At 36.3% G+C, this 21,512-nt stretch overlaps 1 protein-coding gene across 1 annotated transcript in view; it reads left to right on the top strand.

Annotated features, from left to right (window-relative positions):
• Window positions 1-222: 222 nt before the first annotated feature.
• LOC122136803 (signal transducer and activator of transcription 5B-like) overlaps window positions 223-21,512 on the top strand; it is a 51,071-nt gene continuing 29,781 nt past the window's right edge. The window contains exon 1 of the mRNA XM_042721395.1: window positions 223-373. The gene's annotated coding sequence lies outside the window, so the exon portion shown is untranslated. The remainder of the gene's footprint in view (window positions 374-21,512) is intronic.

The raw sequence follows: 21,512 nt of genomic DNA, 5'->3' as shown, positions 1-21,512 counted from the left end.
GCGTCTCGGTTCAGTGATTTGTGGACTCGAGAACTGCTCGGACCCGTTAAAGTCCGATAAGTGAAAGAATCTTTATAGGGGTTTAGTTAAACAGTTCAGACGATTCATTAGTGCGAATCGACTCAAACGAACGATTCGCTCACGAATCGAACATCGCCGAGAGAGAGAGAGAGAGAGAGAGAGAGAGAGAGAGAGAGAGAGAGAGAGAGAGAGAGAGAGAGAGAGGAGGGGTGGAAGCACATGAAAAACTGCGTAAGCCACTGTTGGTTGAGATAGACGGGGCAGAAAGGTTGCCTTTCTGGGTCGTAGGCGCTATCTGGAGCTTTGCAGCACTTTTATGCGAAACGACAGCGGACTGAGAAGACCTGCCGAGGTATGTTTCTTGCGTCTGTGCGCTTTCAGTGTGTCTTAAATGTTGTTTGTCGATGCCAAATGTTGTTGTTTTAACAGCATAGTTGTTTACAGACAAATGTCCACGGTTGATCTTGTTGAGGCTCCACTGGGCTGGACTTTTCACGCTGAATTGAAGCTGTTCACGTTGCTCTTAGTGCTTCCAAAATATAAGACATGTCTAATAGAATCTTATTTAAAAGGTTCCCGTTCAGGTCAGACAGTGCGCGTTTGCCACCGGTGTTTCGCAAGTCCCAAGCTCTTGCACCCTGTTTTTTTTTTTTTATCGGATCAACAGGCAGAGCGTCCAGCCCCCCTCCAGCACGCCTGTCAAGTCTCACGGACAGTCCAGCTCACATTTCCAACTCCATTCCAGTCCAGGGAGCGCAGCTCCGCACTTCTGCGCCTTTGACCGGCTCGCGTTGGAGGTTAATTCTGACACATTAAGCGAACAGCGGAAAACAAGCGCACTCTCCGGGCGAATGTTTTCGCTAGGCTGTTGAATTTACCGTTATGAGGGTAGCCTGTAACTTGAGCGACAGTGCGGAGCTGTCAGCAAGCAGCACTTCTCTTGGGCTCGTGGTTCAAGAGCCAAACGGGTTTCAGTGGGTGAAAGTTTATTACGTTAAGAGTTAATGATTGAAACATTGAGACAGTTCTCTCGCCATGATGCAGTACGGTTTTGACTGGAGATTTAAATAAATTAGGAGTGTGTTATTAAAGCCATACCTCTTGCCGAATTGTGAACTGTCCTTCCGTTTTGATCTGTCACATTCATTTCGGCCACGCGACTCTCACTGCAAAGAAACAAGCAGATTACGAGAAAGGCGTGCGCGCACGCTCATTTAGACGAGCTTTAACCGTTATGTTAAGGGCAATGGGTATTTTATTATTTTTTGATTCTGAGTTTATTAGTCCTTAACACACACGACAGTTGCAGTTGCCCTAGTAAGAAAGTTGAAGGCATGTTCTCTATTTTCCCCTTTGATATTATCTTCTACAGCAGATTCTTTTATCTCCCATCATGCAATTTGTTAGTTTCCGTTCAGCAGTGTCAAGTGTGTGCATGCGTGCGCTTTTGTGCAATCATATGCTGTGTAACCTATACATGTGCGTTGTACCTATGTGATTTTGTTAATAGTAACAAATTGCTTTTTAATATGCCCTTAAAATGTACATAACTCATATTTCCGCTAATTATGTAGGCCTATCTTTTTTTTTTAGATGTGTTTTATCCTATAAAAGATATGGTTTGTTTTATGTGGTAATTTTGTGATTAATGACAACTAGGCTATATCTTAATTAACGGCATGCTTATGAGCGCATGCTGAAAATGACAAGAGGACTAGCTACTGTAACGCTACTGACGTTCAAACCCTTGATTAAACTATTAGACATGATTGCAATTATATCCAGTAGTATTGTAATGTATCATATTGCCTTATGACTCACATGTAACCAGAGGCAGAATAGAAATTAAACTGATCAAGGATCGTCGCAGAAAATTCGCACGCATGCGCAGAGCAGAGGAGGGCGCAGTAGAGCGATCGTGCAGTTTTTTTGTTCAGTTGCGTATGGATATATATTTTGAGCAAATTGAACTCGAAGTGTGAAATCGAAGCGCGTTACACTTATTGGTGTGGCTTTTATTTGATATCTTGCAAACAGGTTATTTTGTTTCAGTCAGAAGTTATATTATTGGTAAACTGCAGGCTACCTAGTTTAGTGAGTGATTAATGACAGTAGTCATAAAATAGCTACGGTAACACTGTGCGATCCAGGGGTCACTCAGACTTTCAAATCAATGTTTTCATAGCTAAACACACTTTAATGCTGACAAATGATTGAATGCAAGTCATTAGTAATTGCCAATAACATAACCACATATATCTTTTAGATATGAATCATTATATGAAGTTCGGGAAGGGATTTGACGTATGACTTCCTATTCCTGTGTATATATTAATAAATGACAAGGAACAGCCTATCTGCTTAGTCACATTTTGTTGCGATAAAGCATTGCCTCCTACTGGAAATACATAATGCATTAGCAGTCGTGTTGCATTTGGTAAAAATGTTACTAGCGTTACAGTGCATCAGACTGTGATGTTATAAATTAATTAAGTTTGATGATTTTTAGCCCAGTTTGGAATATATTACATAAGTATTTTATGTCACTTTGTGTCTTGTGTTTTGTAGTAGCTCAACTGGAGAAGGCTTATGAAGTTTGTGTTTGCATTTCAGACGGGAGAAATGTGGTTCTCGATGAGCACTTGAGAGCCGCTTAAGAGTGTTTATGTACTTGACCAGTGTCAGTCACTTATTGATCTAACGCCGTACTAGCTTTACTTTAAGATGTGTTTTCAGTAGCCAGTAATTTAGTATTGGAGGTGATTACTTAAGACCACACAAGCTTGGAAACAGCTGGCCTGTCATGACAACAAAGAGTGAACAAACAAATTGGGGGGTGGGGGGTAAACATACAAATTTGTGGGCGTTTGCAACAAGAAATCTGTAAATGGTTTAGGCCGACCCATTTGGTTTCTTTCAGTAGGGTACATAAAAGGTAAAAATGTATTATTTAAAAGTTTCATTTATTATTTAAATGTATTAACTTGAGTGTTTTTAATTGCTTATTTCCCTACTTACATTCACATATTGGATAATTATGTTTAATATAAAATGACCTTTGCCCATTAATGTCTGTTTTGCTATTTCTACACCTGTAGAAAAAAGGGACAGATCGTTTTCTTTCTCTTAATTAAAGGTGTCGTTACACAGCCAAGTTAAGGCTCCTCTATGCCTGCTCCATTTTGTGTAAAGACACAATGTCTCATAAAAGCTGGACTAAATTTTGCCTGCTCTGACCCACCAAAGTACTCTAAGAATCAAAGTAGTGTATAAAGATGCAATGGCTGTGTATATGCATTTATGCCACCAATGTGCAGCATTATTTGGGTAGTCTGGGTAAAGACACCTAAATGCCACAGAAATGCTTTTGTGCCCTATGTGCAGCGTAAATTTGGTGTAAGTTTGTATGGCTCAAGCAGCACTGCAAAGGAGGCATGGAAGATGATGCTCAGAGATGGCTTATATGCATTTACACAGCAATTAGATACTGTATATTTTGATATTATGGGCTGAGGTGGGTCTGAGCAGGCATAATTTAGTCTGACTTTGATGAGGCATTGCGTCTTTGAATTTTGAACAGGCACAGAGCAGCCTTAATTCAGCTGAGTTAAGACGCCTTTAGTTAGTGTCTCTTCCCACGACTGGAAGTCAAACACATGTCTGGCAAAATTGTCCGGCCAACCCTGCCTGTGAGAAATCAGGAATGTAGAGGATTCAGTGTGGGATTAGGAGGGAAACTCTGGTAAACCTCAGGTCTGTTGAAATATCACATTTCATAAATAAGTGAACTGGAGGTGCATTTGAACATTTAGCCCTGTTGGCACACCGTGTATTTGTGTAGCTGGACTGTACAACCTAGGCTGACCTGTGCTGCCAAAGTTTGTGCGGTTGATGCCCTCTTGTTGGAGTCGACACAGTGTTTGAGAGGGTTGGCTGGGACGTGAATGCTGTGCAGGGAATCCGTTCAATGTGTTGACCGACACACTGTGTACAGAAGGAGAGGAAAAGATAGAAAGGCAGAGGGAGCTGAAAGAAGGCCTGTAAACCGAAGTAGAGGGCAGAGTTGTGTTTTTATTTGGTTACACATATATTTGTGTGCTTTCTTGGAAAGCTCTTCTTTAACGAGCACCTGGAAATGCGAGAGCGAATCAAAGGTCTGTGCAGCACGTTTGGCTTGTTTTTCTAGATCGTACGCCTAATGTTTAGCATTTTTAAACCAACATCAATGGTCATGTACTTATGTTATTATGCATAAAGAAGGTAAAGCTTATTGTATTAATTATACTATAGTTCTTAAAGTCAGCCATATGCTTCATTGCAACTTTTCCAAGGAAAGACTTACATTTACTTCATTAAATGCGTTCTGCTTTAAATAAGCATACAGATGACACCATTCCTAAATGACTAAGAAGAATGGACTTTAGATCACAAGGCCAGTCAGTCTTGATCTGTGCCTTGATTCTGTATTTCAGATTTTTATGGGATGAGAGTTGTTGCGTAGCCTGTGTGTTTATGCTTTGTCTTGTGGGATTTGCGACCCTTAGCTGGGGTTCAATTTAGTGAAACATGTACTGCATAAATCAGTGTGATTAATGATTGCCTGTTAATGTGACAACGTCTAGCTTAAAATACACATTATGTTTTGTCAGTATTTAATAAATAATACTACTGTTCAAAAGTTTGGAAGTGATAGGATTTTTTTTTATGTGTTTGAAAAAAGTCCAACCCATTCAACCCTCCAGCAGTGCGGTCTCTCAACGTTTTGCTGGTTAGCCGCTGGTCTGCGTCTTCTTGTGTTTTGGAGGAGGCATGGCTTTGGAGAATGATTTGCCGAGAGGGGCTTTCAAAGCTAGCTTGCTATTGCTAGCCTCTCCGAAATTGCCTACCCTACCTTTAAAATACTATAGCAGAGGGGATTCGCTACCATTCAGACATGACCATTAGTAGACGATGGGATCTGACTTATAATCAGAATTCCAGTTCATCCCAAAGGTGTTTATTTGTAGTGCATTATGGATGCCAGTCAAGTTCTTCACTTCAAACTCATTAAATCATTTCTTTATAGACCTCACTTGTTGTGCAGAACAGAAAACGGCCATCCACAAACTGTTGTCGCAAAGTTGCAAGCGAGTCATTGTATCCTATAGCATTAAGATTCACTAGGCCTTGCCAAACCCATTATTTAGATGTTTGTCTCCACGTCCTTTTGGCCTTGAGGTGTGTATACAGTATGCACGTTCATGGAGCACTTGCAGTGTCGTTCAAACACTTAATGAATCAAAAGTCAGAGATATTGAGGAAATGAAAGTAAGGGAAATTTAGCGAGTGCTAGAGCAGTTTCACAATTCTTGCTCATTCAGAAACTAGAACTGCCATCAATTTATGCAGTTTTAGAGCAGCTTTATTTGAACATACTCAGTAAATTTATTTAAAGGACATCAACTAGACTGTAATCACTAAACTGAATATTTACCATTGACCACTGCAAGGGTGCGTTCTACTTTTTAGTTTCCTCTAAATCTATATTTAACAAGCTCTTTCATGCACTTTCGCTTTCTGTTTGCGCTCTCTCTGTGCATCTTTGCTGGTCTTCCTCTTCCAGTCTTTGTTTCTGTTACTGGGGTTTACACATTATCTGTTTTTTGGGGTTTCTCACGATCTGCTAACTGACCTTGACTGCCATCCGCCCATCCAGCGCTCATTTCGCTCTGTGCTGCTCGGGTAGACAGAAAGATAACAGAGCGTGAGATGAGAAACAGAGAAGCTGCTGTGGTTAATGTAAGTCTGTTAGCAGTCACTCCCAATGAAGTGGTGTTTATTGTAAAAGAGGAAAGACTCATGCATTTTCTCATGTTTTTGGAGATGCAAATGTGTATCCATGCTTTTATCAATCAATTTTGTGACCAGCTGTATCAATAATGACCATAAGCTCCTAAAAATAAATGTTCTTTGTTGGCCTATTTGGTATGATGAAGAACTTTTCGCGTCCATGGAACTTTTCAATTCCACAAAATAGTGGAAATGTTTTCTTCAGATTATTAAAAAAAAAAAATTGGTCTTTTCTTATCTGTTCACTGAAAGTTTCTTTGGTTAACCAATGCTTCTTCTATGGCATCGCTTTGAAAACCCCCTTTAGCTTTTTATCAAAGAGTGTGCTTTTCAGCCTAATATCAGAGAGGATGAAAGCAACAGATTTTATCTGTAACTCTAAACTGTTTCCAAAGCACATCCTAAAGGATGCAATACAAGTCCTGATATTTAGCCAACTATCGTTTTTAGTCACAGCTTTCACACCGGAGGAATGTTGTCACAGTTGCTATCACTTTTGCCGGAAGAACCTGCTTTTTGTTGAAACTGGGAATGATTTTAATTATGGGAATATCTTTTGTGGGACTAAATTAGCTTCTGCTTCAGAGTAGGGTCTAACCTTGCACAATAACTACCAGTGACGTGTACATCCATTGGCTTAATACAAACCATAAGAAAACTAGACCCCTCTATTTAAAAAAGTAGTGTAAACACATGGTTTACATATACTTACTCCACAAATTAACTTCTTGAACACAGGATACTGCTATAGATGGACCAATGACGAAATCCAGGCACTTCTCCACTCTCTACGGTTGTTAAATGCCGTGCTTTAATCACATTGTTGTCGGCCAGTTCAGTCACTTAAGAGTTCCTACTGGCAGTGTGAATGCAAGCAGGAAAATGGCCTTAGGGAAAAACTGAGTCCTTGTGGGACCACCCTGCTAGCTATTTTTTGAGTTTCTATCTACCCGATGCGAAAGGCATTGTAAAGAGTATGATTGATTTCAGTCATCAGATCATATTTGAGCCATTCCTCTCTGCTTTTATATGTACAGGATAATTTAAGAGTCATCTAGCTGTCAGTCCCCAGAGGCTTTGATGAACGACTGCTGTGTTTTTATTATTGATTGTCCACTGTGTAATTATCTCTCCACTTATGCACACTGGAAAGTCATACCTTTTATATAATATCCACAGGGTACCCACCCACAGAAATGATAGAAGTCAATAATTACTTGTCTTATGCATGTGTTTCATCTGAAAATTGTGGTTTGAGTTTATATATATAGATTTGTCTTTAGGCAAAGTTTTAATTCATTTTAGACCACCAACATGTTCATGAATATGTTTCATGTTTCCTTTTAGTATGCAACAGTTACTGAGGGTTTGAAGGGGAAGGAACAGAGAAAATACATGTGCTGAAATTTAGGAAGTAGATGCACTACTTTTCAAAAGTTTGGGGTCAGATTTTTTTTTTTTTGTTTAAAGTCTCTTATGCTTACCAAGGCTACGTACATTTATGTGATCTGTATACAGTAAATACAGTAAAAAACTGTGCTAAGTATTTAGTACAATTTAGTATGTTTTCCATATGAATATATTGTAATGGCAAAGCTGATTTTTCAGTACGATCCTTCAGAAAATCTAATATGCTGATTTGGTGATGCATTGTGCTGCTTACTATTTTTAACTGTGTTTGTAAAATAATATTTTGATAAACGTATTGATTTTTTTCCCAGATTCATATTATGCACTAATATGATTTATATTAAATCAGAGCGGTAAAAAGCAGAAGACATTATGAGAGCTTCCCATAGGAACAAACTGATCGACTGAATGGAGACCAGCCCAAATCAGTGAAGTGAAACTAAATTTCGACTGACAAGACTGTAGGAATGCAGAGTGTATTTAGAGATCTAGCTGAATTATCTAGATTTAAATACATACATATAGATGGCCTGAGTATTTGTATAAATATAAATATAAATATAAATATGAACTCAGTACATGTAGAAATACAGATGTGTATAGAACTTGTAGAATCGTGGTGGAATATTTCCTAGTAATGAATATTGATTGTTCTGAGCTTTTATCTATATTTCATGCTTCATTTCAATGTCATGGTTGTGAAATGAGCATTTATAAGAAATGTTTGTGAGAAGGTGGTGGCTGGAGGAGGGGCAGCAGATGTCAAAGTTCAGAGCAGAGTCCTGAGTAGCTTATCTGACTATCAGGTTCATACAGAGGTCAGTTTACCTAAACTGCAGATGATCTAATGAAGCAGCTTTGAATATTTCCCTGTCATCCAGGACATATCTATCTATCTATCTATCTATCTATCTATCTATCTATCTATCTATCTATCTATCTATCTATCTGTCTATCTATCTCTACTATCTGTCTGTCTGTCTGTCTGTCTGTCTGTCTGTCTGTCTGTCTGTCTGTCTGTCTGCCTGTCTGCCTGTCTGTCTGTCTGTCACTTTTATCTGCTGTTGTTTCGTTTCTTTACGCATCAGTGTGCATGTGGCCAATGTTTTAGATCTGTTCCAGTTGACTTGAATGAGTAAATCTCTCCTGACTGCTCACTGTCCACCATACTGTGTCTGTTTGTTTCTGCCTCGCTCACTCTTTCTGTTTTCTGCCTGAGAATAAATCACTGATAGAGAGGCTGGCCATTAAAGCTGTTGCGAGAGCAGAGAGAAGAGTGTTTCTGTCCTGCTTAAGCCTATTACAGGCTTACCGAACCAAGCAGTGCCTCTTTAGCACATAGAAAAAGAGAATGAAAGACAGTGAGAGACAGATGTTTAGTTATTCATCTGAGAGTATTAAAAAGGTAAAACACTCCATTAAGCTGACAGCTTAGAGTGCAGTATAATTATCATGTATAAACAATACTATATAGTACGCTATACTCCAGTATGATAGCTTGTGTGATAGACAGATTCAAAGTTGTTATTCATGATAATCTTCCACTAAAGGGGGCTGGAGTGGGATTCATAAACACAAAATCATTTAAGCGTCAAAAAAAAAATAATTTGGATATTAATTAAACAGTTTAAAACGATTAATTGAAATATCCAACACAACCCATTCGGAAAATGAAATATATTTCTTTTTTTAATAATTGCTAAAATATAAAAAAAAAAATTATGTAAATGTATTTATGTAATTTTTTTAAAATAAAATTATATCTTTAAAGTATTTAAACTTAAATTTTTCCTTTTAGATATTTAAATTAAAAAAAACATGTCACATATGAAGAAAAACGTGTAAACAAAAATGAACATATAACACATCTGAATAAAAGTCAGCAAGGAACATACTAAAATAGATATAATATAAATATTATTAAATCATTATAAATCTAGTTTGGATGTAGACTATTCCATCCACATTTACATTTAGCCTAAATATAGGCTACTGTATGATTGGAAATGTATTCCTTCCTTCATATATTTAGTTGAAATACTACTGTTCACTCTTCACTGTTTTCAACATATTGTTAGCATATATTTAAAATATATTTTGTCCAGATTTGTTTGTTTGTTTTTGCCACATGCGACAAGAATGAGTTGTTCATGAATCGAACATCACAACATCTCTGATGCTATTTAAATGCATTTATATTACAGTTTTATTTCAGTTGTAGTTTTTAGTTCCAGTTTTATTTTGCTTTTATAAAATCAACTTTTGTTTCAATTCAAGCCTTAAGGTGTTTAATGGAGTAATTACCTTTAAGTAATAGCACCAGACCAGTTCATTAAAAGGAGTGACCTTGCTACTGAATGTTTTCTGTATTCATGTACCATGGTATTGACATTAATGTTGAAGAATAAAAGGCAAGGACAGTGAGCTTGGTGTTGGGGTTTCATTCACTAACCTTGCAAACGTACATATTTGTGCAAAAGAACCTTATTGTGACCTTTTCACACTGAAGTCATGATCAACTGAATAAATTGGAGACACGCTAACACTCTAAAGATAATGTTGAAATATGCGATGTGCCATTTGTGGCACATTCGTTTGGATTGGATGCTATTATTATATAACTAAAACAGCACCAAAAGCAGATAATGCTTTGAAATGCATCAACTTTCTTTTGATTATGTGTATGTACATGGTCTGCTTAAGGGCTCTTTTAGTCGTCTTATCCCAAGCTCATAAAATGCATTTTGTTTAATCCCTCTCTATTTCCCCTCCCTTTCTGTCCCTCTTTTGTTATCTCTCTCTTTTGGCTAGCTGTAAACGGGTCAACACAAGAGTGCTGTCCTGTGCAGCAACAGCCAATCAATTCTTTGTTGGTACTGGCGACAGTGCGGCTCAGCCAATCAGCTCTCTCGCACTGACATCCTCCTGCACAGACTGCGATTGGCTGGAAGATGGACTAAACTCTGGTTGAGAAGTGGTCTCAGTGCTCTGTCTTATTTAGATTAAAAGTGCAAATTAAAAATTAATGTTACGGCATGAGAAGGAGAATGAGTGCCTGCAGCATGAAACATCAATGATTTATCACAGTAAAGTATCTCATGTCTCACAGCGAGAGCAGAATTGAAGTTGTTTTCCAGCGGTGAGGACTAGAGAATGATATGGACACACAAAACACACATGAGCATTTAGTGGTGCAATGAGAGCAGGTGTGTGTGTGTGAGTGTTTGCATGTGTATACATTTGCACCTGTTTCTATAGCTCTTTCAAATAGGCTACAACCACACTGTGTAAGTTTGCATAATACATAGAGAGTATCACCCACCACTTAAAAATGTACTGCTCTCTAGGTCTTGGCACAGTCTGGGGAGGGTGGGGAACTGTGGAGACACTTCTCACTTTTGCTACTCGTAGGTGTGCATATGCTAAACTGTTGGTCTCTAAATGTCCAAAATGCTTATATTTTTCAAATTCAATTCAGTATGTTAAATTACAAATCGTAAGCATAAATATTTAAAGGGGAAAAAGTTGAAAACGTAAACTGGAAAATGAATTTCGTTTCAGACTCATTTTGCCTTAGGGCTGAATCTTAAATATTTCCTGTTCATCACAACTCTTACATGATCAAACAGTTTTTTTTCTTTTTTAATTTAAAATGTTCAAAAAGCAGGTTTAAATTAAAATAAATAAATAAAAACTCCAGATTTTGTCATGTGTCACATTTTATCAGTTTAATGCATCGTTGCTGATTAAAAGTATTATTTTTTTCAAAACTCCAATCTTTTTGTATATAAGTATATATTTGTTTGTCTTATTTCTTATGATTATATATTATTGCACAAATTTGCTTCTATTTTTACTGGTAAACAAGACACAAATACTGATTTGTTGAAATGATTATTTTGAAGTGCAGAGTCTGACCAGAAGTCTGTGGTGTTAAATAAGGACACTACGTTTGCTCTAATAATTTTCACTCTCTGATGTCCCCGTCCTCAGTTTTGATTACCGATTCTTTCCGTTACAGCTGACCTTAGAACTGCTTTCAGGAGCACTGTGGAGTGCAGTCCACTTTTACTTGTGTTTTTCTCAGGTAATAGAGTTAATGATTTGCTTGTGTGTGTGTGTGTGTGGGTTGTGTGTATATATTGGTACTCCAAATTGTATACTGTGCACACAAATACATAAAAAAGGGGTGTGGCTAGTCATCATTGGCCCTTATTATATGTTTGTATGCTTCAGTTGACCATACATGTCATGCTATTGATTAATTCCTCAGATGTCATAGCAGCTAGCCTTGCTGTTTACACTATAACAGTGGAGAGGCGCTGAGTGAAGTGAAGATGTGCCACTGTGTACACTTCCTCAGTACTTACTCTAATTGCAGCACACAAACACCTAATGCTGAACAGACTGTTGATTCTCACTAAGGCTAATGCTAGCTCTGCCTGAACGTTAGCATTTGGGAGCATTAGCTGAGATTACCTGGGCTACATGTATTGCAGGCTAAGCTAATGCTTTAGAAGCTAATCAGTGTAAAGGAAATCATGTGACTTGATGTGAACGTTGATTCACCTGCCTTTGTTGTCACAATAATCTTACATCGTTTACCTAATCGAATTAACCTCTGCTCTTTGGCATCATAACAGTCAAATCAATGATCAGAGAGATTTTTATTTTTTATGTATTTTATAAATGTTTGTATTTGACTATATATATTAATGTATATACATATCTTAAAATTAAATTAATTAAATCCTTTATTTAACCAGGAAAGAAAACTCATTGAGATTAAAATCTCTTTTGCAGGACTGTCCTGACCAAGATAGGTGGCCCAAATTTACAAGTACATATAACAAACATTAACATACAATACACAAAAAAATAGGCTGCTACGCAAAAGATCTCGCTAAAGATACAGCCATTAGAAACACTGAGATCATAATACATTTGTGAATGCGGTAAATAATTACCATATATTTTTTGTTGAATCAAACAACAGAGATACTGATGTAAAAAAAAAAAAAACAGAATTGTCTTATATAGGGTTAGGGTTAGGGTCAGACTGCAGTATTTTGAAGTGCTGTTCCATTGATGGACACATTTCCGCAGGATTTGTCCTAATCTGCTCCGGGTGTGTTGACACAGAGGTAGTTTGAGGTAATGCTGGTGCCCTTTGTTATTTATTTGACACAGTGACTGGCTTATTAAACATCCAAAGCAGATATGAGACAACCTCTGTACTTTAACTAGTAACCGTAAAACCTGCTGGGACACAAAAATCTGCAGTGTGTGTGCATGTTTGTTTGTGTGTGTGTGTGTGTGTGTGTGTACGGGTGTGTAAGAAGAAGATATGTGATCCGGTGACGAAGCAAGACAGTGTGGGTAACTGAGAATCAGCAGCTATTTGACCCTGGCACATCACAAACTGCTAAAGGTTAAAGTTCATTCGAAAATGCCTGTAGGTTTATCTGAAGCGGTGTGAAGAGAATGAAGGAAACAGTAAAGAAAAACACTGATCTTGTATCCATATCAAATCAAGAATATAGTCACAACCCTTGTCCATAATGAAGTGGACGGTTCACAGCAGGCTAGAGAATCATTTTCAGCTTGAACTGCACAGACATAGTGCTGCCGATAGTAGATCATTATTCTCTTGCTGTGTCTATCTGTTCATGTACTCAGAAAGTGTACAACATGTATACAAATGCGTACAAATATGCCATATTTCTCTGAGATGGTGCAGGTTTGTGTGTTTCTGTGTAAGAGCGATGCATCTGTGTGAAGAAGCAGTAGCAAACTTTTATGAGAATAGATGTTAGTCTTTTTGTGGCTATAAATCAGTCTCAGGTGCTTCTGTTTGATTTTAATCAGGGTTATCTCACTTCCTGTCTTCACCAGTTGTGTGTGTGCAAAGAAGATACAGGCTTGCTCCATTTAGAGCAATGTGTTCGCTCTGAGGGCTTCATCCTCTACAGTGAGAGGTTTGGAGGGTTGAAAGATCAGAAATACCAGTCATTCAGAGCACATTTTTATGTCATCTGTTACATCAAGACAAAAGAATCGCTGTTGTTGTTGAGCAAATGCTGATGCTTATGAACTACTTGTAACTACTTGTTACCTTGAAATCTCTATACATGATTTGGACTCAATAAAACCACTTTGAAAATAACAAAAAAGGGATAGTTAACCCAGTTACACTTTATTTTAAGGCGTCCTTGTTGCAGTGTAATTATACATTTAAGTACTGAGTAATATTAATAAACTACATGTACTTAGTATATTTTTAGGATTAGGATTAGGGTTCATTTTAGGGTTACTTGCATGTAATTATGCATAATGTTTTGTTATTATAACAGTAAGTACATGTAAAGTGTAACAAGAACATGTTAAAATAAAGTATAATCAAATCAGCTTATAGGAATAACACGTTGTTTTGGTTTGCATGGAGACCAATGACAAAACATAATCGTTTGTGTATCTGACTCTGAGTATTCCATTTTTTATGTGAGTTGTGATGTTAAATGAAGCATTAAAAACCTTAGCATATTCCATAATGTCAATGGTAAGCAGTTAAAGTTGTAGTATATTGACTGTAGCATTTCTACTTCATCTGCACGAGATGAGAACACATTTTTATTATTTCTTGGGTAAAAGAGTCACAGCGTTAGGGCTGTCAAAATGGCTGAAAAACTAAATTAAAATTTTATACTTAAATATTATCAATATTCGAATTATATTCTAATTTAAAAGTCATCAAAAAGCTTTTGGCTTCTCCCCTGAGGCCACAAGAGGGCGCATCGAGCAAAATATTACAAATGCACATTTCTTCAAAGCAATAAAATAACACACCTATCTTTGAAAAAAGTGCATAATGTTTAATGTGATATAATGTTTATAAACCATATATAATATACTGTATATCAGTATAACCATATACTTATAAGGCAGCCTGATGCACACCTAAAATTTGAATGCAACGTTTTTGCATTCGAATGTGGATTTTTATTTTAAATTCGACGAATATTCGAAATTCAATTTTTTTCAACAGCCCTACAGAGCGTGCGATACATTTTTTTCTCTTATACCACGAAACAGTCGCTCTGACTGGATGGGTTTAAAGCTGTAGTAAGGATACGTTATTGACACATAGCCAGACCTTTATGACCTTACCCTGAAAAAGGCATTAAAGGGATACTCCATCCCATAATTAAAATTTTGTCATTATTCCCTTACCCCCATATCATTCCAAACCTGTAAAAGCTCCGTTTGTATTTGGAACACAATTTAAGATATTTTAGATGAAAACCGGGAGGCTTGTGTCTGTCCCATAGACTGCCAAATAAATATCAGTGTCAAGGTCCAGGAAAGCATGAAAAGCATCGACAGAATACTCCATCTGCCATCAGTGGTTCAACCGTAAAGTTATGAAGCGATAAGAATACTTTTTGTACACGAAGAAAACAAAAATAACAACTTTATTCAACAATTCCTCTCCTCTGTGTCTCTCCACATCAGCATAGCGCCATTTTGACAATTCTGACTAGTATGCAAGCGGCTTATGCTCTTCTGTGTCAGCCACGCCACAAGGATACGTTTTTTTGCGTCTATTTACGCTTTGGTTTGAAAGAAAACAGCGCATCAGCAAAGCACGGCTGACACAGAAGAGCGTACTTGTTTTAGAAGAGCATTTTGAAGTAATTGTTTAGGAACAGCACTACATTGAAGTGCCCAATCTATAGAACATACCATTTATGCCCTATGGATCACACTAACAGATGGAGATCAGCATGCATGGTGCTTTTGTAATTACAATTTGTTTGTTTTTTTAATGCCCACATGTTGTGTGTAACAAAAAATACACAAATCAAATCTAAACTAAATCAGACTAAAATAATAATATCAGTGAAAGTGCTCTCTAGAGTCACTGGTACTCAGTCAAACCTGAATAACAAGTATTGCATGTGTGTAGGTTTATAATAATAGGGGTATGTTTATTTATTTTATACTGTATGTGTGCTTGATATTCTGTGATATATATATATTTTTTGCTGATTTCACACCAGATTAAATTCTGAAGGGGCACTCAAATGATGTTCTTTCAGTATAGAGCTGTCAGAAAAAAGCCTGAATAACTGGTGCTAGTTGTATTTATCTTTGTAAATCTTTGTTTATTCTCTGTGCTTACTGTGTGTGTGTGTGTGTGTGTGTGTGTGTGTGTGTGTGTGTGTGTGTGTGTGTGTGTGTGTGTGTGTGTGTGTGTGTGTGTGTGTGTGTGTGTGTGTGTGTGTGTGTGTGTGTGTGTGCATTTGTGTGTTTGAAAACAAGAAAAACTGTCTGGCGTAATCATTTTGTGTAATTGCTGAGTTGTATTGATTCCTTGTCAGAATGTTATTGAGTTTTCACTCTTAATATTGTAATTAGAATAACCTTTGCTGCTATATTGAACCCAGTAACAATGGAAGTAATCTATCACAACATTCATTCCAGAGAGACTTAATTACAGCTTAAAGTGTGGTATTAAGTTTGTATGATTTCAATAGTTTTATTTGCCACAGTAATACATAAAATTGATAATGAATATCATGCACAACTGATTTGAATAATTTTCTTAGGAATTGTCACACTGGATGCAAAAAATATACATCAGTTTAGTGTTCAAAGAGAACTATAAATTAGTGAAATGTAAACACTGTGGCTCTGTGGTGTTTGTGGAGTTTGGGGCAGGACAAACTGTTTGACAAAACCATGGCAGACGGGATGACCAATGCTTTTTTTCCCATTAGTGAAGCATAAATTACATCACTTTAAAAGACTACAATATGATTGTAGTATGAACCCATAGTGCAAGTTACAACAAGGCATTATCAACAACTGAAAGATAGACAGGATGGAACTGTTATCAGGATCAGAACTGTTGGAGTCTGTTGGAAATCAGATACTTAAGGCCTGACAATCTTTTGTCCAGAAATAATCTCAAAGAAGTAACTTTATGATTTAAATGATTTAAATATTTAAACAAAACTTGTGTGTGTGTGTGTGTGTGTGTGTGTGTGTATGTGTACCTTTTAATCCCTATACATTGTAAAACAATCTGTAACATTTACGGTAAAATACCGGCAGCTGTAGTTGCCAAAACTTTACTGTTTAAAATATGGTATCAACATTTTAGGTTTTACAGACTTAAGTTCACAAAAAAGTGCTAATATCTGTTTCACATCATTATGTGTAAGATAAATTCCTAATATACACAACTGATAAAAATAAATAAATAAAAGAACCCCAAGAAGAAACAGATATTTTAATGAGAAAACATCAAATGTGAAGTGTCATACAGGGAATTCTGGGAATGTGTGAAAAAACACAATTTTAACAGTATTTTACTGTAGAATTTTAAATATAATCACAGTTATTCACTGTTTATAATATAAAAGCTTACTGTTAACCAATTTACAGTTTTTTTTTTTTTTACTGTAGCATTTTTACAGTCTTTTACTATTAAAATCACAATAATATGGTAGTAATACCAGTAATTTCCTTTTGGGGAAATGTTTTGGTCCCCGTGTGAAAAACAGCTGATAAATCATACAGAATGAAGTATTTTAAAATGCAGAAAGTTTTCTGCGAGTGGTTGGTTTAGGGGTAGGGGATGGAAAATATAGTTTATACAGTATAAAAATCATTATGTCTGTGGAGGTCCCCATTAAACATGGAAACCTGTGTGTGTGTGTGTGTGTGTGTGTACTGTTATTCACTACATTATGGGGACCAAATAGCCTTACAATTTTGACCTTGTGGGGACATTTTTTAGGTCCTCATGAGGAAACAAGCTTATAATCATATAGAATGTATCATATATCATATCATATAGAAAGCATTTTGAAAATCTAAAAATGCAGAAAGTTTTCTGTGAGAGGTAGTTTAGGTGTAGGGTTAGGGTAAGTAGATAGAAAATACAGTTTGTACAGTATAAAAACCACAATGTCCCTTTAATGATAGGAATACCAGTGTGTGTGTGTAAGAGAGAGAGAGAGAGAGAGAGAGAGGGAAAAGGGGCGTTTCTCACCTGACTATGTTCCTCTGTACACTGTTGCTCTGGGAATTTATTATGTCTGTAGGTTGATATTTGGATCTGACATTGCAAGTTTGGTGCAAAAGTCACTTTTAAATGCCTTTTACCTGTTTTAAATAATATCAGGTGCTAAAACTAAAGTGATTTATCAGAAATGTGGATTTTCTGTGAGCCAGCAGAGGTATGAATGTAATGATGTGCAGAAAGTGTTTGAGGGTCTGGTGACCTCTGCATAAGATTGTTCTCGAGTTGCTGTCTGTTCAGGCAGGCATGAGACCAGACAACATTGTTCATTAGTCTTAATTAGGTCTTTCTCTGGTAGCTCTGCCTCCTTTCTGGCACTTTACCCTCACGGGTCCTTGTTACCACGCATGTGTGTGTGAGAGAGAGCAAAGACGTAAATGATCATCATCCTGGTTGGCCTATTTGTGTAAGCATGTAAAGTATGACATGATTTGTATATGTGGGATCATGTCCTATGGGCCCTTGTTACTCTCACATCCTGTGGGCCCTTTTCAGTGCACCCAAAAGTCAACTAAAGGTCAGTGTATTCTCTTGTGTGTGTGTGTTTCTAGGTAATGCCTTCAGTCCACTGTTGATACATAAACGGATCCACTGGTCACAGTTGGATGAAAATTTGCAATATTTAGGCTACAGTATTTTGGGCTGCCTTAGTGTTTAATCATATTATGGTTTTAATGCAGACAGTGAAAGGTTGTTAAAATTCATCAAAGTCTGTCAGCTGTCAGTGCCAGTATAGTGAATCACTGCTGACTTGTGCAGTTTCATTATGTCTCAGAAGTTCAGCCAAATTCTGTGAAACAGTGTCACATCTATCAAAGTTTGAGGCATCATTTTTATCACTAACAGCACTGACCTTGGCCCTGAATGACTCTGGCAGTGAGGATACATAGAGGGATATACAGGCCTGGTCGTATGTCAGAATCCAGCCTCTTATGCTCAACAGGCTACATGTATTTGAGCAAAAAATATACAGTTAAAACAGTAATATTGTGAATATTATTATAATTTAAAATAGCTGTTTTCTATTTTGATTTGTTTAAAAATAAATTAAATTCCTGTAATGCAAAGCTGAATTTTCAGCATCATAAATTCAGTCTTCAGATTTGGTTCTCATAAAAAATTTCTTATTATCGATGTTGAACAGTTGCTGATTAATATGTTTGTGAAAACCATGGTATAGTTTTTAGGATTCTTCTTTGATGAATAGAAAGTGTGGCAGCATCATGTGGTTCGATATAAAATTTTTTATTGTAAATGATGTATTCAAATATCTAAAAAAAAAAAAAGGAGAAATAAAGAAAAAGAACAACAAGAAAAAAGTTAATGATCAAACTAAAGTAGAGAGATCTTTTCTTTCTTATTTTGTAAATCTGAGTGTAACAGATCATTGAAAAATGTAAGACTCTCAATTTGTATGCATTGATTGTTGACTGGATTTTGAGATGTGGCTGTTGCATTCAAAAGTGGAGGCAGATGAATATGAGCTTGCATGAGCATGGTTTAAGCTGACGTCACCAGAGAGAAGTCTGTTGTTTTCGCTGAAAGATCCAGTTATGAAACTTTGGTGAAATATTATGAGGCCAAACAATTAAAAAATGGCATATATGCATGAAATAATTGTTTACAATAATATACAGTACATGTAGAAAATAGATGGAGTATGGATATTCATTTAATGTCGACTTTAATATATATAATCAAAGGCTTGATTTTAGTGGATTAAATTATTGAAAATGGGTATGTTATATATTTCCATATATGGAAAAAGAAATGCTTCCTTTTTTGAGTATATTTCAGACTGTGATTCCTGGCTATGTAACCTTCACTCTGAATCCCTGCTGATATAACTGAAGAGAGGAAATGGAGATTATACTCAGATCAGGCTTTTTGCAGCATGATTGTGTGTTTTCAAGTTGTTTTGCAAACCAGGCCTACCAGAGAGTCTTATTGAAATTCAGTAGGCTGTGAAAATGACATATGAGGAGATGGGGCCCTTGTGAACCAGCCCTTTCCAAAGTGATTGGTGTTTGTGTGACTGCATTTGTGTGTGTGAGTATTTATACGTATCAGTGGGCACTAGCGTTGTCAAGCACTGAACAGTATAAAAAGAGATGTATTTCCATTTACTTACAGAGACATATGTCCTCTGATGGTAGAAGCTGATTGATTTAGAAATGACAACCACATTTTGTTTCACAGAATGCTGTAAGAGTATATAAAAACTTTTATAAAAAATAATTTATAAAAATGTAACTTACTCTGAATAGTCAATTAGTCAACCATCATGACTACTCAAATATACACAAAGAAAATTAGGCACAACCTGTTCCAAGTCAAAAGACCAAACTGAGAAAAAAAAAAAAAAAAAAAACACTTCAAAATTCATGTTCAGCCTGAGGACAAAAAAAAAAAAAAAAAAAAAAAAATCATGTTCATTATCTGCACACACTAAAAGGGTTGGACAGTCTTTTAGCACCAGAACCTCAGCTGTCTCTCTGTCTGTGTTTCCAGAGGCAGTGTGTGTGTGTGTGTGTGTGTGTGTGTGTGTGTGTGTGTGTCTGTGTGTGTGTCTGTGAGTGTGTGTGTGTGTGTGTGTGTGTGTGTGTGTGTGTGTCACTGGCCCCTCTGCTTTTTGGTTATATAAGAAGATTAACACACTGCTCCCTCCCTCTCCTGTGGCACACACACTCACTCACACAAATCACTCATGCACTCGTTGGCACTGTTCCCCTGTCTCTTCTAATGAAGTTCATTTCAGGTGACAAGGGGGAAACAAAAGAATCTGGGACCCCCTTTTCAACAGGGATGTGCACGGTTCAAAAATGAATTGGAACTTAAACTCAAATTTAGTTCCTGAATTTAATTTAAATTGATGCGGCAAATAGGATTCTAAATTGTAATTTGATTTTTAACTCAAGCTATAGTAAAATTAAAATAAACAAACAAACAAAATGTATAATATTATTAGAATGTATAATATTGTATAATATTATAAGATTGTATAAATATATAACTAATATAAAACTACTCTTATGTAATTTTAAATAATATATTTCATGCTCCAGTATTTTCATTAAAAAACGTCAATATATTGCTATATTTACAGTTAACTAAAAATAAAGTGATGGACATTTTGTGCCACTGTATGGCAAAAATTTAAATAAGTTTGACTTAAATTGTATATTGTTTTAACAATTTTAGAATTTTAAAAAATATTTCTAATTATGCCTGATCATACAAAAATGCCTAACAATTTAAAATAAGGTCTCCCTTATTAATATTTATGCATTAGCTATTGTACTAACAATGAACAAAGTATTTTTACAGCATTTATTAATCTTTGTTAATATGAATTAATAGGAAAACAATTTTTCTTTCACAGTGCATTAACTAATGCTAACAAATACAACTTTTGATTTTAGATAGGTTTTAGTAAATGTTAAAATCAAGATGAACTAAGATGAATAAATGCTGTAGGTATTGTTCGTTGTTAGTTCATGTTAACTAATGTTTAAAAAAATTGACTATTGTAAAGTGTTACAAACCAAAACGTGTTACAGGAATGATTAATATAGGGCATAGTTTTTTAAAGAATGATTATTGTTTTATAATGTCTGAAAACATGAGATTCCAGTTTAATATCCTTTGGGTCAAATCCAGATCATGATTCAAAAAGAAGCTAATTGTTTAATTCTGTCACAGTCACACAGAATTTGCACACATACTGTACACTTGCACAATAATTTTTTTTTTACCTAAACTGCTGTAAGATTTGATATTATTGTATAATCTGCGATTTAAGTCCTGAAGAGATTAAATGTTGTTGTAGTTTCAGTAGGCATTTCCCCAAGTAATGCTCTGGTTTGTATGAGAGATTTTGTTTTCTAAATGTTCTGTCATTGTTCCAGGACATGGTGAGTTGTTTTCCAGTCTAAATTCCTGGGAACAGTAGCCTGGCCAGATGGTCTTGGAAGTCAGTATCCTGACATAAACTCACTACCCACAGCAAGGTGTGCGTGTGTGTGGGGGTGGATTTAAAGTGGCAATTAGGTCAAATCACAGAAAAGAGTTAAATCCAGTTTATCCATGCAGATCGCAACAGCGTCCTGTCGCACTGTGAACATGAACTTGTATCAAATACATGTGTTTATGTCAGTGTTCA

Source organism: Cyprinus carpio, chromosome B3 (assembly GCF_018340385.1).
Source record: "Cyprinus carpio isolate SPL01 chromosome B3, ASM1834038v1, whole genome shotgun sequence".
NCBI classification, from domain to species: domain Eukaryota; kingdom Metazoa; phylum Chordata; class Actinopteri; order Cypriniformes; family Cyprinidae; genus Cyprinus; species Cyprinus carpio.
The sequence above is the reverse complement of the archived record's forward strand: the minus strand, read 5'-3'. Positions and strand labels throughout refer to the sequence as shown.